The sequence below is a fragment of the Gouania willdenowi genome, chromosome 14, assembly GCF_900634775.1.
Source record: "Gouania willdenowi chromosome 14, fGouWil2.1, whole genome shotgun sequence".
NCBI classification, from domain to species: Eukaryota; Metazoa; Chordata; class Actinopteri; order Blenniiformes; family Gobiesocidae; genus Gouania; species Gouania willdenowi.
Genome location: NC_041057.1, coordinates 36,636,151 through 36,658,342, shown reverse-complemented (window position 1 = coordinate 36,658,342; position 22,192 = coordinate 36,636,151). Strand labels below are relative to the sequence as shown.

Here is a 22,192-nt window from a genome sequence, read left to right as displayed (position 1 = left end):
ACGGTGTATAGTGTAGTCTATAGTAGACGGTGTATAGTGTAGTCTATAGTAGACGGTGTATAGTGTAGTCTATAGTATAGTCTATAGTAGACAGTGTATAGTATAGTCTATAGTAGACAGTGTATAGTATAGTCTATAGTAGACAGTGTATAGTATAGTCTATAGTAGACAGTGTACAGTATAGTCTATAGTAGACAGTGTACAGTATAGTCTATAGTAGACAGTGTACAGTATAGTCTATAGTAGACAGTATACAGTATGGTCTATAGTAGACAGTATATAGTATAGTCTATAGTATACAGTATAGTCTATAGTAGACAGTATACAGTATAGTCTATAGTAGACAGTATAGTCTATAGTAGACAGTATAGTCTATAGTAGACAGTGTATAGTATAGTCTATAGTAGACAGTGTATAGTATAGTCTATAGTAGACAGTGTATAGTATAGTCTATAGTAGACAGTGTATAGTATAGTCTATAGTAGACAGTGTATAGTATAGTCTATAGTAGACAGTGTATAGTATAGTCTATAGTAGACAGTGTATAGTATAGTCTATAGTAGACAGTGTATAGTATAGTCTATAGTAGACAGTGTATAGTATAGTCTATAGTAGACAGTGTATAGTATAGTCTATAGTAGACAGTGTATAGTATAGTCTATAGTAGACAGTGTATAGTATAGTCTATAGTAGACAGTGTATAGTATAGTCTATAGTAGACAGTGTATAGTAGACAGTGTATAGTATAGTCTATAGTAGACAGTGTATAGTATAGTCTATAGTAGACAGTGTATAGTATAGTCTATAGTAGACAGTGTTCCCCATTGTCTGAGACATTCACTGAGCACGTCATCTGTTGGAGCCTTGTCCTTGATGTACTTATGGATCTTGATGTTTCATCCTGGATAATGGCTCTCACACTCACTAGTCCTCGGCCTCCTTCCTTACGGCTAGCGTACAGTCTCAGGGTGCTGGATTTGGGGTGGAACCCTCCGTCCATGGTTAGGAGCTTTGGTGTCTTAACATCTGTGGTCTGTATCTCATCCTTTGGCCAGCTTATTATTCCTGCAGGGTATCTGATTACTGGCAGGGCGTAGCTGTTTATTATCCGGGACTTGTTCTTGCCATTGAGCTGGCTTCTTAGGCCCTGCCGTACTCGTTGGAGGTATTTGGCCGTAGCCGCTTTCCTTGTCACCTCTTTGAGGTTGCCATTTGCTTTTGGGATTCCGAGGTACTTGTAACTGTCCTCAATGTCTGCTATTGTTCCTTCTGGGATTGAGACCCCTTCTGTGTGGACTACCTTCCCTCTCTTAGTCACCATCCGACCACATTTCTCTAGTCCGAATGACATCCCAATGTCTGTGCTGTAGACCCGGGTGGTATAGATCAGTGAGTCTATGTCTCGCTCATTGTTAGCGTACAGCTTGATGTCATCCATGTAGAGGAGGTGACTGATAGTGGCCCAGCTCCTGAGTCGGTATCCATAGCCAGTCTTGTTGATTATTTTTGCTGAGGGGGTTCAGACCTATGCAGAACAGCAACAACGTCTCCTTGGTATATGCCACATTTGATGGAGTCTTGTGCAAGTGGCTTACCATTGGCCTCAAGGGTGATTTTCTACAACCTCATCAAGTTTGCAATAAAGTCTCTTAGAGTCCTGTTTATGTTGTATAGCTCCAAGCATTCAATGTTCCAAGTATGTGGCATTGAGTCGTAGGCCTTCTTGTTTAGTTTCTACTAATTCATCAGTTTTCTGTAGTGAACACTTTAAACCTGATCATTATGACAGGATGGGTCAGATTATCAGCTTAGAGAAAATGCACAAAAATAGTTTTCCCAGAGAATCAGTTCCTGTTGATTGTATTTAATTTAATTGTATGGTTTATTATTAGGGATGTAACGATTAATTGTAAGGCAGTTAAAAATCGATTCATAGGTATCACGGTTGATATCGATTTTCTGAAAATTGAATCGCAGTACTTTTTTTTATCCACAAGTGTAGGCGGCGGGCGGAGTCTGCTAATACTTACTTTCTTTAAATATGTTAATAAATGATTCATTACCCCTTTAGCACCGAAAGAATATCTGTAATGTTACTTGAATATCTGTAAAAGTCACGTTTTTCTATTAGCTCTGTCTGCTAGCATAGCTTCTCTTCTTCACTGCAAGAATTTCTGCATGCCAACCGACCACTGTGTTACCAGCGCCCTCTGCTGGTCCAAAGAAATATGACGTAAATCAGTGTAATCACGGTTTTTTTTTTAAAGTCCAATTGTTAAGGCACAAAATACCTTTTCAGTTGCACTTTTAAAAAGAAAAAGAACTATTATGCAGTTTTGCATTGTTTACTATAGAACCAGAATTTAAATTAATAGGCTTAATTTTCATTTCTATTATTCCTTTATTTATTTCATTCAAGATTTATTTTTAGTTAAATTGCATTGTTTTGAATAGTTTATCAAGGGATACTTTTGACAATGAAATATAAAAGGAAAATAGTAAAGTATTTTCTAGTTTTTTTCCCAAAAAAAAAATTTGTCTACAGTCCTATTTTGTAAAATAAATCGTGAGAGAGTCGTATCGTGAATCGAATCGTATCGGAGTTGAGTGAATCGTTACATCCCTATTTATTATGTTGGAGAAGATGCATTATTGTCAAATATTTTTTTTAAAGACAGTGGATTTGTTACCCTCAGTTGTGCAAAGGAAACTGAATTATGATTTTTTAAATTTCAACCATATAAATTATAACTTAATTTATTAGTTTTTTTTATTACTTATATGCTTTTATGTTCTCTTATTATGCACCAAACAACACCATACATAATTAATAAGTATTTCTAACTTGTACAAATACATTGCAGTTCATAAAAATAATAATAATAATAATAATAATAATAAAAAAGCTTCAGTATCGCGATATTACCCAGAACCGTAATAATTTGTCTGGTATACTATCGTGACATCTCTCGTCCAATCACATCTCTTGTCCAATCACATCTCTCATCCAATCACAGCTCTAGTCCAATAATCTCTTTTGCAGCTGAAAACCAAGTTGTGTGTTTCTAAAAGTGGAGAAAGAGTTGACTTCAGCTTCCAACAAATTGCTGACTCAGTAGAACTGTAGTGAAACGACCTTGAAGAGGCTTGACTCAGAAATTAAACATCCTGATACTGTTACTATGGAGATGACAGAAGATAAATCAGGGATAATCTCACATTACATTTCATTATATACAGTGGCTCCAGTGGTATCTGTCATTGTGTCCTTGGGCAAGGCACTTCACCCACATTGTCTAGTATGAATGTAGTGTTTGAGTGAGTGTTGGTGGTGGTGGGAGGGGCCTATGGTTCACTATGGCAGCCTCACTTCTGTCAGTCTGCCCCAGGGCAGCTGTGGCTATAACAGTAGCTTACCACCACCAAATGTGGAGTGAAATAATAATGTCTTAATTCTGTAAAGCACTTTGAGTGTCTATGATAAAGTGTTATATAAAATCCAATGCATTATTACTATTATTGTTATACAGTGAAGAACATAAGTATTTGAACACCCTGCAATTTTGCAAATTCTCCAACTTAAGGCTGTTTTATGCTTGACGCGTCCGCGAGGTCCACACAGCTCTGTGTGTACAAATGACGTAATTTCTACAGCCACTGTTCTTTTGTGTATTTTTCCTGTAAAATATGTTTTTCAGAGTCATATTGTGTATTTACTGTATGTTTGTCAATATGTGTTTTTGGAGTAATTTTTTTTTGTGTCTTTCTGTTGTCTTGCTTTTTTGTTGGTGCTGTTATGTGGTTAGTATTTTCTGTGTTCCTCTGGTCTTTTACTGTATTTTCTTGCAATGTTGTAATTCTATTCTATTCTTTATTTATTCTTGCTCATGTTTTGTGTATTTTTCTATGATTTTGTACATTTACTTTGGGGGGCCGCAATAAATTAAACCAAGGGCCGCAAGTGGTACCCTTGTTTTCTGCATGTGTGTATATTATTTGGATAACATCACTATATATATATATATATATATATATAATTAGCGATGTAATGATTCACTCAACTCCCGATACAATTCGATTCACGATACTGGGTTCACGATACGATTCTCTCTCATTTATTTTACAAAATAGGACTGTAGACAAATTTTTTTTTTGGGAAAAAAACTAGAGAATACGGTACTATTTTCCTTCTATTTTTCATTGTCAAAAGAATTCCTTGATAAACTATTCAAAACAATGTAATTTAACTAAAAATAAATCTTGAATGAAATAAATAAAGGAATAATACAAATGAAAATGAAGCCTATTAATTTAAATTCTGGTTCTATAATAAACAATGCAAAACTGCATAATAGTTATTTTTCTTTTTAAAAGTGCAACTGAAAATGTATTTTGTGCCTTAACAATTGGACTTTTGAAAAAAAAAAAAAAAAAACGTGATCGCAATGACTTACGTCATATTTGTTTGGACCAGCAGAGGGCGCTGGTAACAGTGGTCGGTTGGCATGCAGATATCTTTCAGTGAGGAAGAGATGCTATGCTAGCAGACAGAGCTAATAGAAAAACATGACTTTTACAGATATTCAAGTAATATTACAGATATTCTTTCGGTGCTAAAGGGGTAATGAATCATTTATTAACATATTTAAGAGTAGAAGGCGGCCAGAAAGAAAGTATTAGCAGACTCCGCCTGCCGCGGCAGCACCCTCTGCTGGTTAAAAAAAGTACTCCGATTCAATTTTTAGGAAATCGATATCAACCGTGATACCTATGAATCGATTTTTAACTGCCTTACGATTAATCGTTATATCCCTATATATAATTATTAGTGTTGTTCAATTATTATTATTGTTTATTTATATGTTGCTCAGTACCTTCCTAATTACCCCTCTGTGATAAAGTTTTTTCTGATTCTGATCACTTCTGTGTACTATTCAGGTAAAAGAAGTTCCTCAAGGAGCGTCTCCAGGACCAGAGCTGAAGAATAGAGATGCTGACCTGCTTTAACATAGATGAGTAGATATTGAGAAAGTGAGATCCACCGTTAAGGACACACACACACACACTGTGTTGTTGCTGACATAATGGAATCCATCCCAGCACACAAAGCTGTCAGTCAAACATACAATCTACCAAGTGCTGTATGAGAATATAGAATACAGGTCACAGAACGTGTAATTCTTTTCTAGTATATTTTATTTCTTTTGTTACAGTGTGTTACAATAAAAACAGTTTGTATTTCTAAATCACTACAGTCCTGTATTTTCTTCATTCCTGTTCAGCGTACCTTCTGATTACGTTCTCCTGCCAGGGAACAAGTCTCTGTGGTGTCAGGAACAATGACCTGAGATCATTTGGAGCTCAGCCTGGCTAGCTCGTGCTTTGCTGAGACGGCTAATGTCCAACAAGTTGTTGTGGCCTGCTACCACTGCCCTCCACTCACAGGACCACCCCCGTGTGTGTAGAGGAGTCTGTGAACCTGGGAGGGATGGAACTGGTTGCTGGGGAGTTGGCAGCGTCTGTGCTGCTTTGATAAATGTGCAGGCCTACACAGGCCTTCACAACCTTCACAGTTTTCTGTGGGTGGAATTCCATCGGTCGTCCCAGGATTCCCCATCGTGGTGAAGATGTTCTCTATCACCTCCTGGTATGTAAGTGGTGGTAGTTGTAGATTTGCTGTAGATCGCTGAGGTTTTTCTGTTAATACAATGAGATGAGGATGAGATGATATGTCCTTTGTTTATCACACTAGGGGCAGTTTCAGCAGCAGAAAAACAGGAATATATGTATATATATATATATATATACACACACACACATACATGGGCCTGTACACAGTACAGAAAGAAAAAGGGAAAAATATGTTGAAAAAAGGAAATTGCACAATCAAAAAAAGCAGAATATATAACTATACAACTCAATGTTTTGCCAGTGTTCAGGTTATACACTGTACAGATAGAAAGAGGGAAAACCATGTTGAAAAAAATAATGATGTGTTTACAGTTGACATACAAAAATGTTTTTAACATGATCACGAATAAATATATAGTATACCTGGAAATTGCCACATCAGGTTTTGTTGAAGAGGAAATGCATCACCAGCAGGAACACGTGGTACAGGGACTGTAGTTCCTGGAAGGTTGGTTCCTTCGATTTAAAGGACGAGTCGACCACCTTCGCTTTCTTTTCCGTCTCAGTAGTAACAAACAACACACTTCCTCTTCTTCGAGGAGAAATAGACGCAGTCTTGCCCTCGCTGCCATGTTGTAAACAATGGCTACTTCTTCTACTGTACTTTTGTACCGTGGTTGGCGTGTGTTTGTAATACACTGCCCCCTGCAGTGCGGAGTATAAATGTAACATGCATTGTTTTATGCGGATTCCGTGCGTCTCATTTCCACATAGCACGTTGATGCGTTAAGCATAAAACAGCCTTTAGACATTATGGAGGGGTCTGACATTTACATCATAGGTGCATTTCCACTGTGAAAAACAGAATAACAGAAAAAAAAAAAAAATCAAGAAATCACATTGTCTGATTTTTAAATAATTTATTTGTATTTTCTTGCTGCACATAAGTATTTGAACACCTGAAAAAATCAGCGTTAATATTTGGTACAGAAGCCTTTGCTTGTAATTCCAGAGGTCAAAAGTTTCCTGTAGTTCTTCACCAGGGTTGCACACACTGCTGCAGGGGTTATGGTCCACTCCTCCACACAGACCTTCTCTAGATCTGTCAGGTTTTCGGGGCTGTTGCTGAGCCAGACAGAAGATCTTTGGAGGGAGCTGAAACTGTGTGATTTAGGTGTAGAGACTGGCTAGACCACTCCAGAACCTTGATCTGCTTCTTACCGACCACTCCTTGGTTATCCTGGCTGTGCTTCGGGTCATTGTCATGTTGGAGACCCAGCCACGACCCATCTTCAATGCTCTGACTGAGGGAAGGAGCAATACACGACCTCATTCATCCTCTCCTTAATACAGTACAGTCGTCCTGTCCCCTCTGCAGAAAAGCACCCCAAAAGCATGATGTTTCCACCCCCATGCTTCACAGTAGGGATGGTGTTCTTGGGATGGTACTCATCCTTCTGTTTCCTCCAAACACGGCAAGTGGAGTTTAGAACAAAAAGTTCTATTTTGGTCTCTTCGGACCACATGACTTTCTCTCATGCCTCCTCTGGATCATCCAGATGGTCATTGGTAAACTTCAGATGGGGCTGGACATGTGCTGACTTGAGCAGGGGAATGATTTTAAAGCTTGACGGCATAGTGTTCTACTGACAGTAACCTTTGAAACCGTTGTCCCAGCTCTCTTCAGGTCATTTACCAGCTCCTCCCGTGTAGTTCTGAGCTGATTCCTCACCTTTCTTATCATCAGTGATACCCCACAAGGTGAGATCTTGCATGGAGCACCAGTCCGAGGGAGACTGACAGTCATCTTTAGCCTCTTCCATTTTCTAACAATTGCTCCAACAGTTGATCTATTTTCACTAAGCTGCTTGGATATTGCCCTGAAGCCCTTTCCAGCCTTGTGGAGGTCAGCTATGTTGTCTCTGGTGTCTTTTGCCAGCTCTTTGAGCTTGTCCATGGTAGTAGTTGGAGTCTGACTGACTGTGGGGTGGACAGGTGTAATTAACCAGCTCAAACAAGTGCTACTAATTTCGATTAATAAGTGGAGTAGAGGTGGACGGTGTTACATCGTGGCTCCGTGCGGCCTGGTGCTGTTCGTAGTGCGGGCATGGGCTTCTCTCCTGCGCGACCGCTCCCTGGTCCAGCATGCAGTAGGGGTCGCCCCCTGGACTGCTGGTGTATGTGGTTGGTACCTGGCTGCACCTGGGGGGTGGGGGTGTCGCCGTTCTCTGCGGGGCCAGCATGGTTTGGGGAGCCTCCTCCATGGGCCCTCCACTTTGCAACCAGCTGGTCTGGCTCACTTACTTGGTGTACCACACACCCATACCCAACCCTTGGGGGGCTGGATGCTGCTATGCGAGGGGTGAAGGCCCCACCCCGAGCATAGTGTTGTGCTTGTGCTACTAAGTAGTGGCTGCACTCCCATCTCAAGTTGCCCTGCCAATCCCTCCAATTTTAATCACGCCTCAACACACCACCCCCCCAGAGGGTGCGACCACCACCTCCACTCTCCGGGGCTATTGCACCACATACACACATATACACAAAGGTTGGGTGGGGGCCTTGGGGTTAGGGGTTGGGCTCGGTGGCAGGTTGCGCTGGGTCCTCGGCTCCTTGGGGATTCCTTGGGTGTGTATGTAGGGGGCGGTGGCTGCCTCTTGGCTTCGGATCTTGGGGCATCTGGGGGGCTGCTCGACCATGGGGAGTGGTTTGGGGCTCCCTGGCCCCCGCTCTTTCTGCTAGGGGCAGCGCTTGGGTTTACAGTAGCGATTTTTACACATACACTGGTCTATGATGCACTGGCATGTCTTAGACTGTAGATAAAACTGGTAGTGGGCTTAACTTTAGACACGTTGATCCTAAATACCTGTTTTAGGTATTACTACTCACTCCTTCCCTCTGTCCACCACCATTATACCCAAGCATCACGCTGGTCACCAGACTGGTTTGATTACACAACACTATTAACAACACATCTCACTTTAAAATAATCAACTCTGCTCCCTGATGAAATGCTTGTGTTAAACTTTCTACTCTCTACAAATTATAACAATTAACTTTTTTGCAATATTCAGCCGAATATATTCGGCCACCGTATAGTCGGTGCATCCCTACCATATATGTAAATTCAAACTGCACTACTTTTTCTGCTGTTTACACACATCAGCTGTTAGCTAATGCTACACCAGTCTATGCAGCGAGACCCGACATTGCTTGTGGCTCACAGCGTTAACAATGGACTCGGTTGTGGAATTGGACAGCTTCCAACTTTTATGCGGCGACGGATGACGAAGATCAGTAAGGAGAGAGTCTGGCTGTGTTTGTGTGTGGTAAAGAGGAGCTGCTGCTGGTTCTGCAGCAACGCGCACACACTTTTCAATCTCAAATCACTGCACATTGTTTGATTGTGTCATACGCTACTATTCTGCTTTGCTTTTAACTCACTAAACCGAAGGCTGAACGTGGCGTTTTTTGCAATACTCGGCCACAGAATATTCGGTTCATCCCCAGTAACAACTGTAAGTGAGAACATTAAGGATAAAATACCCTGAGTTACTGATAATGCACAACAATTTCTCCTGTAGTGTCAGTTTAAACACTGATCTGAACAGATTATATGAAAATAAAAAGTCTGTACATACATAAATATTGCAGGTATTATACACTGCCATCACAAAATCAAGTGCATCAAATAACCATATCAACACATTGAAAGCATTGTAACCACTGAAATATTACACGAATATACTGATTACATATTTTTTTCAATTATATATATACATATATATATAAAAACGATTTTGGAATAAAAAAATCGATTTAAAATCAGCACCCAAAAAAAAAAAAAAACGCAATATATTGTGAAATCAATTTTTTTTCACACCCTTATTAGCATCACAGTATGTAGCATTTAACATTGGCGTCACAGTGTGTAGCATTTAGCATTAGCGTCACAGCGTGTAGCATTTAGCATTAGCGTCACAGTCTGTAGCATCACAATGGCCGTTTCTCAATTCTTAGTATGCATACATGCATAGAGACGCATGGTAGCAAACTTGGAGAATAGACTTGCAAAGTGCACAAGCGTGGACTTTGCATACTCGTCATTTTGGGACAAAGCAAACTTCCTGACATCGTTGTGCGCACCGTGGAGTATGTGCACTCCACTGTAAACATCAAAGAAAATATGAAGCAACCAGAATATAGGTGATACAGGCAATTAGTCCAAACAATTTTAAAGGACAATTTACAATGGATCAGACAGGTGTGACTGTCCTTTACCACACAGATAATAATAATAAAAGGGAAAAGGAAAAACATTTACAAAATAGTAATAATTTTAAATTAACATAAAAATACAAATAGTTGGCTATTAATGGTAGGACGAACTATATAAATAGATTCATTAATCATAATAATAAATAAATAAAAGGAAAAAACATATTTACAAAATTGTAATAAAAAACTATAAAATAAAGAAGAATAGGCTATTATTTTGGTCGAAGGATGACGTAGATAGATACATTTCTTAATTCAATGATTAATGATAATAACTGAACAATAATAATGATAAGTGAAGAAGAAAAGTTAAGAACACATTTACCAAAATGGTAATAACAATAAAGGAATCATGCATGTGTTCAAAGTGCATGCTGGGAAATATAGCTGGCGGGGTACACAGAAGTCTCTTCTGATGCATGCTGGGTAAAACGGGCGGAGCAAGTTCTCATCCGGGAATTTACAGCGGACTTTGAATTGGAAGAGGACTTGGGCCGCGGGTGATGAGGTTTCACAAGTACACACACTGAGAAACGTGTGTAGCACTAAGTCATTCAACCAGTGTGATGTTAAACACTTTAGGTCTCACTGAACAAAGTGTAAATAGTTTCACTCACAGGTAAATATCAACCTGCATCATTACAAACTTCATTTTTTATAATAGTTTAAATAATAAACGACGTTAATGTATTACCTGAAATCAACAGAGGGTTCAGTTAATTGTGACTATGCAACAAGCTTTACATCACGTATGTCAAACTCATGGCCCGGGGGCCAAATTCGACCCTTTGGAGCATCTTGTTCGGCCCACATGATTTTAGTGATTTTTAAGGTTAAAAAAAAAAAAAAAAAAAAAAAAAAAAACACTCAAAATTCTTACAAAATCCTTCAATTTCCCTGAAATTATGACATAATATTTCCCTTATTTATAAATAAATTGGTCAGAAATCTAGGAAATGTAAAGTGTAGATCCTGTTGAGACTGATATCTGTCACTTATTGATTGGATATGAACATTAATTTATCAACAAAATCTATGGCCCACTGGAGATCAAACTGTTGCGTATTTGTCCTCTGAACTAAAATAAGTTTGACACCCATGATCTACATGAATGAATCTAGCACTCAGTGTGTGTGTGTAGCAGGTCACATGACACAGCCCAGTTACTTCTCTCTTCTGTCTGTAAATAAGAACATGAGTGTGTAAAGTCAACACTGATGGTTAGGGTGTGGAGCCACATCTACAGTGGGGCAAAAAAGTATTTAGTCAGCCACCTTAAAAAGATGATTTTCATCTTAGATAAACCTCAACTATGAGAGACAACATGAGAAAAAAAAAATCCAGAAAATCACATTGTTGGATTTTTAATGAAATAAATGGTAAATACCTTGGTAAAATAAGTATTTGGTCAATAACAAAAGTTAATCTCAATACTTTGTAATGTACCCTTTGTTGACAATGACAGAGGTCAAAGGTTTTCACACACTGTTGCTGGTATGTTGGTCCATTCCTCCATGCACATCTCCTCTAGAGCAGTGATGTTTTGGGGCTGTTGCTGGGCAACACAGACTTTCAACTCCCTCCAAAGATTTTCTAAGGGGTTGAGATCTGGAGACTGGCTAGGCCTCTCCAGGACCTTGAAATGCTTCTTACAAAGCCACTCCTTTGTTGCCAGGGCGATGTGTTTGTGATCATTGTGACACATGCTTTGACAGAAACTCACTTCAAAACAAACAACAAGCTGAAGTTCTGCCTCACCTGGATGCGTACACAGCTTACAGTCACAAACACCAGACAACACATGGCAGAAGCACCAAGTCTGTTGGAACTATTATGTCTTTAAACGAGGCAGATACGGTAAAGCAATAGGAGATCTACTGTGCAGGCGCTGTCACCAGCTATAGGAGACAAAGGAGGAAACACTTTTTTTGTTTTTTTCCGCACGGACTCAGAGCGATCTTTTTTTATTTACAATGTACAAACAATATTTACAAATGATACAAAGGAGGATCACATCCAATCTCATAAAACACCAGTGACGTCACCTAGAAAATGCACAAATATAGTTTTCTTGTATTTAATCCTCTATGGTTTATTATGTTGTAGAAGAAGAATTATATTCAAATAGTTAAATAAAAAAAAGAGTGAATTTGTTATCCTAAGTTAATTATTTATATTAGTTAAACATAAATTAATGTACAAAGGAATCTGATTTATCATTTTTTCAATATCAACCATATAATTCTAACTTCATTTTTTTATTGCTTATATGCTTTTGTTCATGTACTCTTGTCATGCACTAAAAATCACTATACTTAATTAATAAGTATTTCTAACTTGTACAAATACATTGCAGTTCATAAAATCAATAATAATTAAAAAAAAAAAAGGCTTCAGTATCGGGATATTACCCGGAACGTGATCATTTGTCTGGTATAGTATCGTGGTTACTCATTTTGATATTGTGACAACTCTAGCCCCATTCATTCTTTCCTTTACACGAATCAGTCGTCCGGGTCCCTTTGCAGAGAAACAGCCCCAAAGCATGATGTTACCACCTCCATGCTTTACAGTAGGTATGGTGTTCTTTGGAGCAGAAAGAACGCCAATTTTTTACCAAAAAGGCCCAGTCCTATTCTGGATCATCCAAATGTTCTCTTGCAAACTTCAGATGGGCCCGGACATGTACTGGCTTAAAGGTGCAGTCTGCAACTCTAATAAAAGTGACTTTTTGTCATATTTACTAAAGCTGTCACTATGTAAGGACAGCTTTACATGAAACTAGTGGTTTGTGTAAAAAAAAAAAAAAACAGGCTCATTGAGCAGCCCCCCACCCGCCCACCCCTTTCCCGGAGCTAGAGCGCAGTCTTTTATACAGTGTATGGTCTGGAGGAGTAGAAGATGGAATTGGTGACTTTTCTGCTTGAAAGGTAATTACTGCTGCTTGATTTACATTATGTTTGATTTGTAATTGTTACACTAGAACTCTGTGGTGCATGTGTTCATGTGCACGCAGCAGCCTAGGTGTGGGTGCTATAAGTGACACTGAGTTGTTGCTACTGCTGAGGTTTGTGCACATATAGAAAGAGAGAAGAGTTGCAGTAATATGCTTTTAACAGAGTATGTTATATTACTGTGATGTTGCTGTCTAACTAACATTAGCTTGTTAGCTCCTCTGAGGGAGGGACTTTAGAACTGCATCTTTAAGCAGGGGGACACATCTGGTACTGCAGGATTTGAGTCCCTGGTGGCGTAGTGTGTTACTGATGGTAGCCTTTATTACTTTGGTCCCAGCTCTCTGCAGGTCATTCACTAGGTCCCCCCGTGTGGTTCTGGATTTTTGCTCACTGTTCTCATGATCATTTTGACCCCATGGGGTGAGATCTTGGAGCCCCAGATGGAGGGAGATTATCAGTGTCTTGTATGTCTTCCATTTTCTAATAATTGCTCCCACAGTTGATTTCTTCACACCAAGCTGTTTACCTATTGTAGACTCACTCTACCCAGCCTGGTGCAGGTCTACAATTTAGTTTCTGGTGTCCTTTGACAGCTCTTTGGTCTTGGCCATAGTGGAGTTTGGAGTGTGACTGTTTGAGGTTGTGGACAGGTGTGTTTTATACTGATAACCAGTTCAAACAGGTTCCATTAATACAGGTAACGAATGGAGGAGGAGCCTCTTAAAGAAGAAGTTACAGGTCTGTGAGAGACACAAATCTGGCTTGTTTGTAGTGACCAAATACTTATTTTACCAATTAATTCATTAAAAATCCTACAATGTGATTTTCTGGATTTTTTTTCTCATGTTGTCTCTCATAGTTGAGGTTTATCTATGATGAAAATTACAGACCTCATCTTTTTAAGTAGGAGAACTTACCCAATTGGTGACTGAATAAATATTTTTTTGCACCACTGTATATATCTATATTCAGACCCCTTTAAATTTTTCACTCTTGTTTTATTGCAGACATTTGCTAAAATCAAAAAGTTGATTTTATTTCTCATTAATGCACACTCAGCACCACATCTGGACAGAAAAATCCAGAAATGTAGAAAGGTTTGTAAATGTAATAAGAGAAAAAGTGAAATATCACATGGTCATAGATATTCAGACCCTTTGCTCAGTATTGAGTAGAAACATCTTCTGAGCTCGTACAGACATGAGTCTTCTTGAGAACGATGCAACAAATTTTTCACTCCAGGATTTGGGGATCATCTGACATTCTTCCTGTAGATTTTCTCCAGTTCTGTCAGGTTGGATGGTGAACGTTGGTGGACAGACATTTTCAGGTCTCTCCAGAGATGATCAGTTTGTTATTGTAGCTGTGTGCTTAGGGTCATTGTCTTGTTGGAAGGTGAACCTTCAGCCCAGTCTGAGGTCCTGAGAACTCTGGAAGAGCTTTTCTTCCAGGATGTTTCTGTACTTGGTCACATTCATGTTTCCTTCAATTGCAACCAGTCGTCCTGTCCCTGCAGCTGAAAAACACCCCTATAGCATGATGCTACCACCACCATGTTTCACTGTTGGGATTGTATTGGGCAGGTGATGAGCAGTGACTGGTTTTCTCCACACATAACGCTTAGAATTAACACCAAAAAGTTCAATCTTGGTCTGATCAGAGAATCTTATTTCTCATAGTCTGAGAGTCTTTCATGTGTTTTTTGTTAAACTCTATGCAGGCTTTCATGTGTCTTGCTCTGAGGAGAAGCTTCCATTGGGCCACTCTGCCATAAAGCCCTGACTGGTGGAGGGCTGCAGTGATAGTTGACTTTGTGGAACCATCTTCATACTGCATCTCTGGAGCTCAGCCACAGTGATCTTTGGGTTCTTCTTTACCTCTCTCACCAAGGCTCTTCTCCCACGATTGTTCAATTTGTCTGGACGACCAGGTCTAGGAAGAGTTCTGGTCATTCCAAACTTCTTCTATTTAAGGATGATGCAGGCCACTGTGCTCTTAGGAACCTTGAGTGCTGCAGAAATTCTTTTGTAACCTTGTCCAGATCTTTGCCTTGCTACTATTCTGTCTTCAGTCGCATTTGCAAACAATTCTACATTTTTGGTGTTTTTCTGTCAGGATGGGTGTAAATGAGTGAGAAATAAAATTAACTTTATTTTACCAAATAGCAGTAGTGAAACAAAGAGTGAAAAACTTAAAGGGGTCTGAATACGTTCCATACTCACTGTATACAGTGGATATAAAAAGTCTATGCACCACTGTTCAAATGCCAAAAAAATGACACCAGGATAAATATTTTCAGAACTTTTTCCACCTTTAATGTGACCTAGAACCTGTACAATGATAGTGAAAAACAATCTGAAACCTTTCAAGGAGGTGAAGTAAAAATAAAAACTGACAGAATGATGTCACTAAAGTGTTCACACCCTCTTATAACAGGGGGCGGGGCTGTGTTCAGATTGAACCAATCACATTCAAACTCATGTTAAATGGATTCAGTACACATCTGTCACCATTTAAAGTGTCTCTGATTAACCACAAATAACATCTAATAACAAACATCTAAGCCCAGCTTTATTTTGTAAAAACACATTTAAAATCTCCCAAACACATGTGGGAAAATGTGTTATGGTCTGATGGAACCAAGGTGGAACTTTTTGGCCATAATTCCAAAAGGTTTATTTGGTGCAAAAACAACACTGTTCATCACCAAAAGAACACCATACCTACAGTGAAGCATGGTGGTGGCAGCGTCATGCTTTGGGGCTGTTTTTCTTCAGCTAGAACTGGGACCTTAGTCAGGGTGGAGGGAATTATGAACAGTTCTAAATACCAGACAGTGTTGGTACAAAACCTTCAGACTTCTGTTAGAAATCTGAAGATGAAGAAGAACTTTATCTTTTAACACCACAGTGACCCTAAGCACAGCATCAACTAAACTATGGCTTCACCACAATCAGATGGAGGTTCTGGAATGGACCAACCAGAGTCCAGACCTGAATCCTACTGAACATCTGTGTGGTGATCTGAAGAGGGCTGTACACAGGAGATGTCCTCACTATCTGTCACATTTAGATCAGTTTAGTAAAGAAGAGTGGGTAAATATGACCTCATCAAGATGTTCCACACTGATAGACTCTGACCCACAAACACTGAGTGCTGGAATAAAAACCAAAGGTTCTACAACAAAGTATTAGTTTAAGGGTGTGTTTATGTAACCAGGTTATTTTAAGTTTTTATTTTTTATATTTTTCCACTTTAAAGGTTTCAGTTTGTTTTTCTATATCATTAAGGTCACATTAAAGGTGGAAAAGTTCTGAAATTATTCATCTTTGTGTCATTTTTTACATCACAAAAACAGAGGTGTGTAGACTTTATTATATCTACTGTAGATCTGTTCCAACATCAGCTGATGTTTACCAGGACAGGAATGATAATGAGATGGTTGAGTTTTGGTGACGATGCAGTAATTAAGTCAGTGTCATATTTTAGTGTTTTCACTTATTAGTTTGTCCCTTGAAGGGAAATTTGATTTGCAGATGATAAGAGACATCAGTCATAACCACAACATAAAATAACATAGGAGCAGCAAATTACTGAAGAGCAAATATGTGTTGTTTACAGAGCACAACATCAGGGGAAGCAGACCACTGCCTCATTATTATTATTATTATTAATAATAGATGCACAAACTAAAGCAGCAGTTTATCCTGGTTCCTTCTTTCCTCTGTGTTTAATGTCCTGATGGAGAGAACTTGTGTTTCTATTGGCTGGGGGAACAGCTAGAGGAGAGCCAGAGGGGAGGAGTCTGTATTCTGGGTAGAGAGGATGAGTTCTGTTCATACTTCAGTCTCTGACTTTTAAAAATCTCATCTAGACTCCTGAATGTGACACTTTAGATTAGGGATGTAACGATTAATCGTAAGGCAGTTAAAAATCGATTCATAGGTATCACGGTTGATATCGATTTTCTGAAAATTGAATCGCAGTACTTTTTTTAACCAGCAGAGGGCGCTATCCTTAAATATGTTAATAAATGATTCCTTACCCCTTTAGCACTGAAAGAATATCTGTAATGTTACTTGAATATCTGTAAAAGTCACGTTTTTCTATTAGCCCTGTCTGCTAGCATAGCTTCTCTTCTTCACTGCAAAAATTTCTGCATGCCAACCGACCACTGTGTTACCAGCGCCCTCTGCTGGTCCAAACAAATATGACGTAAACCAGTGCAATCACGTTTTTTTTTTTTTAAAAGTCCAATTGTTAAGGCACAAAATACATTTTCAGTTGCACTTTTAAAAAGAAAAATAACTATTATGCAGTTTTGCATTGTTTATTATAGAACCAGAATTTAAATTAATAGGCTTCATTTTCATTTCTATTATTCCTTTATTTATTTCATTCAAGATTTATTTTTAGTTAAATTGCATTGTTTTGAATAGTTTATCAAAGGATTCTTTTGACAATGAAATATAAAAGGAAAATAATACAGCATTTTCTAGTTTTTTCCCCAAAAAAAATTTGCCTACAGTCCCATTTTGTAAAATAAATAGTGAGAGAATCGTATCGTGAACCCAGTATCGTGAATCGAATCGTATCGGGAGTTGAGTGAATCGTTACATCCCTACTTTAGATACAGTGTGTCAAGTCTTTGTATAAAGACACTTTAACAGGACAACAATGATGTGCAGTAATGTTGGATTCATACAATAATAATAATAATAATAATAATAATAATAACACACACCACCAGAGAAACTTCCAGTGAATAATTTACAAATAAATAAAAGTTCACTGATGGTGACATTGAGATATTGTGTGACAAAGATATCAAAGTTTGTTGTTTTGAGAAGAGTCATATTAATGATTAAAAGTTATGATTGTATTATATTCTAAAGTTTATAATTATCTGGCTCGTCTTCCTTTCTTTCTGTTCACAGCATAACTTTATATTTAGTTCTACAAAATGTGTTTACAGTTAATTTTACTGATTATTGTTACACATCATCCTGTATGTGTATTATATACAGTATAAATGTGTAGATTTAACTGTTAGAGAAACTATTTTATTAAATACAAAGCAAACGACATATAAACAGAAAAACAAAGATAGAAATAGTTTATTTAAATTATGAAATTAGTGAGTTGTTAAAGTGCTGAGGTGCAGCAGAGGGTCTTCTTCTGCAGAGACGTGATGATGAGGGGTTTGTGTAAAACCCAGAATTCTGATGTATTTCTGAGGATATGAATATACATATAAACACACATTACTGGTATATTAACACATATAAACCAAAACATATAGAAATGGGACATTTTACTGCTGCAAATGTGTAACATATTAGTGGTATAATGAGAACATGACACGTGTTGTGGTTTATATGAGTTAATATACCATTAATATGTATTTATATCCTCAGAAATGCCCAGACATGATGATGAGCTGCTACTGTTACTGTCAGCTGATCAAAGAGAAGTGCTGACGTCACGTTGTTCTCTGTGGTGTTGTTCATATATATCAGGTCACGCCCACTCTGACCTTTTCATCAGCTAACGATCACTTCTGACACCGCGATCATTACGGAATACAGATGTTTATGTGCCGTAAAGCATCGCGTGGTACCAACGTCATCACGTTTTGCGCGTGGGTGGAGTTGTCTGGCACGCTGTTTGGACCATCGGGTGTTACTTTTTATAGACTTTCATATACATTAACTATCAAAATCTTTTTTATAAACATTGTGTTCATGTAAACTGAGATGTGTAAGAATTTGAAGATAAAGATACTGTTTTATTTATTGATGTTATTTATTTTATTTGTTTTTAAGTTTCCATTTACATGATCAATATAAATCAAACATTATTCTATATAATTCTAACTGTATATAATGTAATCCACTGTATTGTCTTCATAGAGAAGGTCTTTATGGCTCCAGGAGGCCTTTAATCCAGGTGAGATGAGGTTAAATGGTTCCTTGTAGAGTAAAGGTTACAGACCCCTGACCAGGGGAAGAGGGTTAGGAGACCCCACTATCAGAGCTGGACCCTCTCAATTTAATTCATGGTGAAACAATGCAGATGATAAGATGGTTATGTTACTGTTAAATTAATTCATGTACAGTATTTATGTAAAATAAAAAACATAATACATGTAATCTGTTGTTATGATTTACATCTTTTAAAATAATATAAAATAAATAACCTGTTATTTCAGCCACTGCTTGTTACAGAAAAACTTAATATTGACACTAAAACATTTAGCAAATATCTCTCTAGTCATTGTCAATCTTTACTTCATACAAATACAGTACGTTAGTGAAGTCAACTATTCATCAATTAAAATAATGTAAATCAGTATCTTTCTGTACCAACCTTTATAAATATATTGGTCTAGTCGTGGTTTAAACACTGAGTGGAGGTTCTTATCACGTCTGATCAGCACAGGGTTGGTTCTAACGTTGGTTCTCACATTAATTCTAAGGTTGGTTCTAAGGTTCTCCTGCAGACTAAAGTCAGATCATTGATCACACACTGGGTTATTGATAAGAACCAATATTCACTCTTTATGATTAATGCATTAATAAGAGCACACATTACATTACATGTGTTTATCATAGAACAAAGTGTTTTTATTATGTATGATACAAATACAAAGAAATATGGATCAGTGCACAATATGTAGCAGCTCAGATATTTTTAGACTGCATTTTATGTAACTTTATATTAGAATATAGTTGTTTGAGACTGTTTTAATTTGAAAAATAATAATTATTTAAGTTCTTTCAGCTTTGTGCCTCTTCCTGCTGTATTTATATTTCTGTGATATTATATATTGGTTTTTTATTGTGCAAAATAGATGAATAAAAATAAATTGATTAAAATTATTTTATTTTTTTTATTGTTTTATCTGTCATTTTGTATTTTTATTCTATTATTACTCAACATTCCAGGTGACCCCACATGGTGACACGACCCTGGACTGACCTGTGATCATGTGATCTCAGAGGACCATAAATCATGAAGTAGAGCTCCACATTACTATAGAGGATGACGTCATACTATAGAGGATGACGTCATACCACAGCTTTAAAACAATCAGGAAAAGAAAGTGATTGAAAACTATTGAAACAATCATTTCAGCTTCTATTCTCAGCATAGACATTTAAAAATGACCAGTTTAAATAAAATAGAATCAACTTTAATGATCAAGTTATGTAAGTTTTAATTTGACTTGTTGACCTGTGCTTTCTCTAATAATGTAGACATTAAATAATAACTATAAATATAAACAGTAGTGAAAATATTATGTGCAAAACTAAATAATATAACAAGATTAGATAATAATAATAGTGCAGGTGAATATTTAAATGGAATAGTATGTACATTTTATCACATAAATAAATGATTAGTTTACATGTGAAAGCAGCTCTTCAGGAGGAATTGTTGGGTTTTTTAAGAATTTAATATTGTGATAAATGCTACGAGATGATTATTGTTGTAAATGGAGATAAATGACATAAATGTAATTATAATTTATATCCATTGGTAGCAAGTCTACAAAATGATAATTTCTACACATTTGAATCAAAGCCTGTGTTTTATTATTAACTCTAACACATTAGAGCTTCAATAAAATCATTTAGATTCAAACAACAAAATACACATAAATTAATAAATACAAATCCAATAAACCCAGAGTTCTGCACATCAGGAAGAATTAACTACACCTAAAGTCACCAGATGTTCTCCACTTTCCCTCAAACTGTTCCACGGTGGAACCTTTAGTGGTTCTTTTAAAAAGTGGAACCTGCTGAGATGTTGGATTATATCAATGTTTCAGCAGAAAAACAAAGATTAGAGACAAACATCTAGAAGTTAACGTTCATTCAGTGAAGTTCTGAACAGAACATGAAGCACGAGGAGGAGCAGACACCGCAGCACATGTCGGACCGCGTAGGGACAGTTAGTTAGCTTAGCTTCGGTTAGCTTAGCTTAGGTAAACTGCTTAGTAATGTCCGGTGGATCCTACCTCTGTGTCGGTGCTGGAGGACAATCGTTGTCTCCGTCAACCCGCCTCTCATCGCTGCTGAACCGGCCCTGAAACACGACCCTGTCCGCCGGGTCCAGGCGAAGGAAATCCCGCCACCCACAGACAAAGAACCCCCGGGACCACCGGTGTCCCTCCGCGGGGATGGAGTCCTCCTGACGCCGCTGAACGTCCGTCCCTCTCCCCGGTGATAGAGGCCGTTTCCCCGCAGACACAGGGCGGGTTTCACTGGAAAGTTAAAGCTTTATCGAACACTCAGTTCGTGACTCAGTGACTCAGTCCGTCAATCCGAGTCACTGACCACTGTCGTGACTCAGAGACGTTCACGGACGCTCGGAAATAAGAGAATCAGAATCCGAATTTCTTTATTAATCTCAGGGTGAAATTACTTTTGTTACAGCCACAGAACAATAATCACAAATAAAAGAATAAAAACGTTAACAAAGACAAAATGAAGAATAAACAATAAATAAGTGTATAATTAAGTAAAAGACTGTTAAAAATAGGGATCAGATACACACACATTACAGTAGTAGAAAATAAAGTAGGATAGATAATATAATAATAGTATATACCAATATGATTCAGATATTTACAAAAACTATACAAATATGATTTAGATATGTACAACAGTCAAGTAATGTATTATACAGGTTGATCTCCACAGACAGGAATGATTTCCTGTGATGTTCTGTGGATCATCCTGGTGATGAAGGTTCTCCAGCTCACTCCATGTGATGAAGCTGTCCACAGCAGTCCTGTTCTCCACCCTGTCCTCCTCCATGATACATCCAACCACTGCTGAGTCATCAGAGAACTTCTGGAGATGACAGGTGTCAGTGCAGTAGATGAAGTCCATGGTGTAGGTGGTGAAGAACCAGGCAGATCCACCGTTATTGAGATTTTAAACCATAAATTCACAACTAAGCAACAAAATCAATGGATTTGTTTATTGATTTGAAAGAATAAAACGTGCAGCTGTCACAAACACAGATTGTACTACACATACTCTTAAAACTAAGTGACCCAATGCTGCCCTCTAGTGACAGCTTTAGTTATGCACAGGCAGCACAATTAATCACATTTTAATCATCACAATTTTGGTTGCCACATTATTTACATTTAAAATATGGACATATGTAATAATGTATTTATTTCGTTAGCTTTTAGTACATTTTAAATTATTGGGTAATTTTTTTTAAAGGAATAATTCTTATTTAAAGCTTCATTTAAAATGTTCACATATTGTTTCTTTAAAAGTAGTATAAAAACATTTTTTCCC

At 37.8% G+C, this 22,192-nt stretch overlaps 1 protein-coding gene across 1 annotated transcript in view; it reads right to left on the bottom strand.

The window, feature by feature from the left end:
* Positions 1–21,222, bottom strand: part of LOC114475946 (rho GTPase-activating protein 32-like) — a 137,647-nt gene extending 116,425 nt beyond the window's left edge. The window contains 1 exon segment of the mRNA XM_028467169.1: positions 20,893–21,222. The gene's annotated coding sequence lies outside the window, so the exon portion shown is untranslated.
* Positions 21,223–22,192: the final 970 nt, after the last annotated feature.